The following is a 6,394-nucleotide window of genomic DNA, read 5'->3' as shown; positions in this document are numbered from 1 at the left end:
GAATAGAGACAAATGTGATGAAGATGAGACCCTTGATAAGCCGGAAAACAAGTTGAAAATTTGCATTGAATTTCCTCCGTCCAATATTTATTGTCTAAAAAAACAAAAAAAATATGTTGTAAAAACTACACAACAATACCTACAATTTTTTTGAAACTTCAATATCTACAATTTCAGTCGGTTAAAAAATCTGTATGTGAACCAAAAAAATCCATCGGAAGCTGTTGAAATGCTCGCTACACTTTAATGGAAACTCTAATATGAAATAACTATTTTTTTTAAAAAAAAATATCTTCATAAAGATTAGCAAATATAATTAGCTTAAACAACACATAAGAAACACAAAATACAACGCTTTCTGAAAGCTAGGCAAAATATAATCCATCTATCCAGTTTAAGGGAAATTGCATAAAACTTGAAATTTTAATCAGTATAAGATATTGTGAAGGTGCACCAGAAATATGAATTCTATCATCGGATAGTATATTGCTCACCTTCATGACAAAAAGAATTAGGAAGATCACAAGCCATGATATGCCATACACCTGGAAAATGGAGATACATTTATTAAAATTTCTAAAAGACTACCTTCACAAAATCAAAGGAGGAGGTTAAAGGTCGTGAAAGAATTTCAAGTCACCATACCAATATGCTTTTCGTTTCATGCATAAGAGATTTTAGCAGTTTTTCGCGATCGAATGAGGAACGGAGACCGTGGATAATTAAGGAAAAATGTTTTTATTAAATAATCTTTTATAATTATTTAATATATGGTGTTAGTAGGGGTGATTTTTGAAAATGGGCTTTGTTAAGGTATTTTTACTTGACGAGTCGTATTTTAAACCGGTACGCAAAATTTAGCGAGTCGGTGGACCTTTTGAAGGTTCGGACAATATTTTCAAAATCGTACCTAAACGAAATATTTTTCAGGAGTGTTATTGGGCTTGATGAATTTATTTTATTGCTTAATGGGCCCAAAATCCTTTTAAACCCTTTATTTTTTTAATTAAGGCCCATTAGCACCTTATATTATGACTTAAAACCTACTTTAGCAAACCCATAACCTAATTATACATTCGGCCGCCCCCTCTCCCATTCAGCAGAAGCATTTTCGAAAAGTTTCAGCAGGCACTTTCGAGTTCTCCCTAGGTTTTTGCAAAGAAACCTTTCCCCGTTTCTCCGGTGCACATTCTACGCAAAGGTTTCGAACGTTTATTCGCAAAGGCACGCCATGAATCTCTTTTCTCATCATTTACGCTATTATATGCTGGTGTGTGTGTGTTTGCAAGAGGAATGAATAGATTTTTAATGTTGCATCGATTATTCATCGTTTTTGTCACGAAATATGCATACACGTTTACATGTAACTCACGTTTTGTTGTTCTTGTGTAAGGGGCTGCCGATTTGAGATGTTAGGGGGCTGTATATGTCGAGATTCACTAGAAGAAAAACACTAAATGACAATGGATTTTATCCGTTGTCTTTTAGGGTGAAAAACTGATGTTGTAAGTGTTGTTAAAAACCAGGTTTTGCATTGTTTTTTAAATGTTGTGTAATATGAGATACGACAGCGGTTTTACAACGCTTACAAACCGTTGTGTTGTATGATCTACGACAACGTTTTTGCAACAAATTAAAAACGTTGTTGTTCTGAATTTACAACAACATTTTGACAATGGATAAAAAACGTTGTTGTTTGTGTTTTACAACAACATTTATGCAACAAATAACAACCGTTGTTGAATGTCTTTGACCTTGATTACAAATCAATTTTGCATCATTTTATAATTGTTGTCGTTAAATTTGTAAAAACTGTTGTTTTTCACATTTTATATACAATGAACTAATTAATTAATAATTACATAAAAACACAAATTAAAAAATCCTGAAATTAGAACTAATAAAAACTAAAAGCATACAATCATCCTCAAACTATTCAGTTCAAAAGTAAAACATAAATTGTGCCCACATCAACGTACCATATTCCATAATATTTGATTGAAAATAAGTCTACAACACCAAAAACACCAGATATAACTAAAGGTGCATATTTTTATGAAGCTTTCTTTCTCCGTCTACCGAAGCTGCAAAGTGTTTATCATCTCGAATCTATCATGTTTTGAAAAACAAAAACCATGGTTATATTTTTTCGAATATTTAGCTGAGCTCAAAAATAAAACAAAAACAGCTGATGCAAAAACAAAAACACATAGATTTCCATGCACTATCTAGCGGTTGCTAGCGAAAACAACATAACAACTGTATACTCGAAAATGAAGTCCCCAGGGGAAAGCATCAAATCATTATCAAAAGGGATATATCAAACATATTTGGTTAGGTTTTAATTCAGGAACATAAAGCAGGATTTCATAATGGTATAAATATTTTGATTTACTTTTCTAGAAATTTCGACATGACCTCCCCGTAAATAGGACATCCCGAAAAAAATCAAAACAACATAACAACTGTATCCTCGAAAATGAAGTCCATCGATTCAAACATAAAACAAATCCCATGCAGAGCCGGCGAAGCTCGATCATTCCAAATAAAATCTATCAATCAAGTATCACACCATATGTACACAACAGCACAACAACAGCACAACAACAGCAATTCCCTGGAAATGGAGGAGTTATAATTTTCAAACTTTGCAAATGTTCATTCACTTATATCAAACAATTGTGAAATGAAAAGAGAAACATAGAATTATGGAGGGAAGCGTTCCATACCTACTCATAAATATGATCCTGTATACTGAAACATCTACTAATTTTAAAAGTGCGAAATTTTTTTTTTTTAAAGCTTGCATTTATAAATTTACATTTAAAATAATCATATTTATTTGACCATAAAAATATCGCGATTTAAAATAACCAAACTCATCCAAAATCATACGTGAACATAAACGAATAAAAATCTAAAAATCATCAACGTATAAAAACATTCATCTCCTTTCAATTTCATAAATCATAATGCGGCCCTCGGGTTAACGTGCGCCATCAGCTCCACCTGTTCAGTCATCATCACCTCCAGTCCCCTCTTCGATGAAGCTCACCTGCATCACACACGCCTAGTGAGTCTAAAGACTCAGCACACCTGTACCATGAATAACAAATACATATACATGCACACAGCAGTGAAAAATATCATACTCAACATATCTTTTCATGAACTTAAAAACATGAACATAAGCGTGTCGTGTAAAATCATGTTGTGTCAAACCATGTCATCTCATATTATCATATACGTGTCAAAACAGCTCATCGTGTCATCATAACTTAAACATTTTATTTTAATTGAATTCAGTTCATTAGTTGTGACTTTCGTATCAGCTCTATCGTATCATCTCTATCGATGGATCCATCTATAAAAACCGTGGTACCCGGCGGCGGGGGACATCAGCGACAGCATTACCCGCCCACTGAGCCCGGGCCTCAGCTCATCATATCTCATGTCAATGGAAATACGATCGTCGGACTCCCTCTGGGGCCTTCTTCCGTAAACGGGCTCCCTCTGGGGCCTTTTACCTCACGATATCTCCAATCATATCATCGTATACATATACATCGTCAGTCACAACCAATTCACATCCTTCAAAAATATCATCATTTTCATCACTTAATAAAATATGCATACGCGTAACTTTCTTTTAAATCAAGCATGCACCTTATTTATCATAATTGCGTAAAAATCGTAAACATGATGCATGAACATTTAAAATATCATGAATTTGTGCTCAGGGTGCTGCCAGGACCAAAATCTCACCCCAGGTGCAAAATGACCATTTTGCCCCTGGAAACCCAAAAATTATCGTTTCAACCCTGGACCTCTAAAATTGACTCGAGGCTTACCATACTCCCAAAAATGTCCCAGAACATTTTAAAAAGTAGTCCTAGACGTAAACTCGAGGCCAAATCACAGCTTATCTAATTCGTTTTAAAACTCGGATCGAGGTTCCAGTTTTTAATCCGAATAAATCCAAAATTTACCCAACTCTTCTGCAACTTTTACCATATCTTAAAAACACTAAATAGTACCTAAAACAATATCATTAGGCCCCTAAACCCACGGTGGAAATTCTCAAAACTTGGCACACTCTCGGTCCTCTCATGTTTCACCACCTCATGTACACTAATCTCCCAAAAACTCAACCATTCGGTCCCCTATAATTTAACCACTTGTCCCACCTTAAGACTCACCATTAGGCCCCTTAATAACCCCTCTAAACTATACCAACCCACACAAATGGCCGCTGCACTACCTTGCGAAGAAAACCAGCCGAGACTACCTCACATCACCTTCGACTCGGCCTCTCCCTAGCAGCATCCCACAACCAAACTAAACCCCAATTTCACTCCATTATCTAATCACCGATGCACCAGCTCATAACCCACCTAACATGGACTTAGATTAGACTCTAACGAACCTATCTTAACCACACAATCGGCCCCATGCAACCTCCACTAACAGCTAACCCGCTAGACACCAAAAGTGACTCCACCGTCTCTCCTTGCATTCGGTTCCATTGTCTCACTCAAAGGTTCGATCCAGCAGCCTCCCTAGACCCCAAAGCAGTACTTATACACTACGACTTACCCCTAAACGACCGAGTACAGCAGCCCCTTGCAAGAAAACTCAGAACCCGTGAGTAACAAAAATGAAAATTGAAAGGAAACCCATGTAAAATTGATGACACTTCACGTTCATTTTCAGATCAAGAGATTTCATGCATGTACACATAAACATCAGTAATACACACGTGAGTGATGCAGAAATGAAGATACAATGCGTGCCTTATGATGAATAATCTGGATAAACAATCGAGGAATCACGGCCGAAGTCGTGAGTTTCTTGTTTGAAGTTGAAAAGGTAGTCACCGAATTCTTGCAGCAGTAGAATCACGCGTGTAAATGTGAGTGGAGGGGGTAGCCGATTCCTTCAGCTGCTAAGGTGATGAAATCGAAGGGTGTGTGTGTTGAAAGAAATAGTTGAATATCGGTCATGGGGTTACGGGAGATAAAAGGATTGAATAGAGTTAAATGCCATACTAATTAAAAGATTAATGAGCTCTAATCTTCCTAATTAAAGGTTTATAATAATATTAAAGTCTAATGAGTTTAAAATTTGGCTCGTTAAATTCAAATATATCTCTGAAAATATTTTGTGTTGGAAAGTTCTTTTAAAATAATAGTCGAAACCTCGAAACGTCTCCCGATTCGATAAAATTCGCGTACCGTTTAAAAATAAAAATCATGCGGGTAAAATACCCAAAAATTCCCATTTTTCGACAAATACTCTAAGAATGCTTTAAATTAATTTATAAAAATAACTCGTGTAAAAAAATGACTTTCCTGAAAATTCTCCGGTCTCCGATCCTCGTTCGAACGTGAAATGCACTTAGAAACCCTAATGCGTGAACTTTTAAAATTTCATGAATTAAATACTATCATGCATGAATTATGCATAAAATACATAAAAATAATTAAACATAAATTAATGAAAGAAACATGCATTTTAGGCTTTAAAACAATTTAATAAAATACCAAAGAAATTTAATAACTTGCCTGCACGTGGTTCACGTGGACCTTCAAATTTTTGGGACGTTACATATACATTCTGCCAACTCAGAACGCACCTCATCGATTTTTTCCCGAGCGTACTCCGATTTTGTGAACTGTGAACACACATACAAATTATGTTACTAAAAAAACAATAATTACTGAATTTTCAAAATGTTGAAATCGATGATGTAAATTTTCAAAGAAGCAATATAATTTTACTATTGATCGTAGTGAATCTCTCTCGATAGTTGCAATTTCTTCAATAATTTGTCTCATAAATCTCATCACATAATAACCACATTGTTTTGCATCTGGTTGTCGAGGAGCCTATGGTAATTAGAAACAAATGGTTAATTAAAAATATAAGCATTAAAGTTACTGTTTAACATAATTACACATACCTTTACCACTTCCCACAAAGCATTTTTCCTACCTTTCCTTCCCTTGTTTGAATTAAACAATCTCAAGGCCCTCCATACAATAACAATAATTATTATGAGTTTTTTTTATTGACTAAATTTAAATTCTTAATAAAAAAAGAATGTAGATTATTGTTGTAGAGATAAGGAGGTGTCGTGGTGCTGGAGTCGAGACTAGGTTGGCTTGGATGAGGGCCAATCGTTTATGTTGAGAGTCTAGAGTTTCCATGGATAGACCGAGAGAAAGGGGTTGCTGAAGCTGTGCATGGCTTGATTCCAGCCATGGACCAGACCCTATTGGGTCCGTGACAGGGCTGAGAAAGGGCCGTGAGCAGCTGGATGTGAGGGTAGAGAGGACTTGTAGGTTTAAGGGCTAGTCGTGGCACTCCTTGGCTTGATCGAGCAATCCGCGTG

General features: G+C 35.7%; 1 long non-coding RNA gene across 1 annotated transcript; it reads right to left on the bottom strand.

The window, feature by feature from the left end:
• Nucleotides 1–5,607: 5,607 nt before the first annotated feature.
• On the bottom strand, nt 5,608–6,040 carry LOC142532076 (uncharacterized). The gene is made up of 3 exons (XR_012816475.1): nt 5,963–6,040; nt 5,781–5,888; nt 5,608–5,674 (listed from the first exon to the last, which is right to left on the bottom strand). It is a non-coding gene; the product is annotated as an uncharacterized LOC142532076 (long non-coding RNA).
• Nucleotides 6,041–6,394: the final 354 nt, after the last annotated feature.

This window comes from Primulina tabacum, chromosome 17 (genome assembly GCF_025594145.1).
Source record: "Primulina tabacum isolate GXHZ01 chromosome 17, ASM2559414v2, whole genome shotgun sequence".
NCBI classification, from domain to species: Eukaryota; Viridiplantae; Streptophyta; class Magnoliopsida; order Lamiales; family Gesneriaceae; genus Primulina; species Primulina tabacum.
The sequence above is the reverse complement of the archived record's forward strand: the minus strand, read 5'-3'. Positions and strand labels throughout refer to the sequence as shown.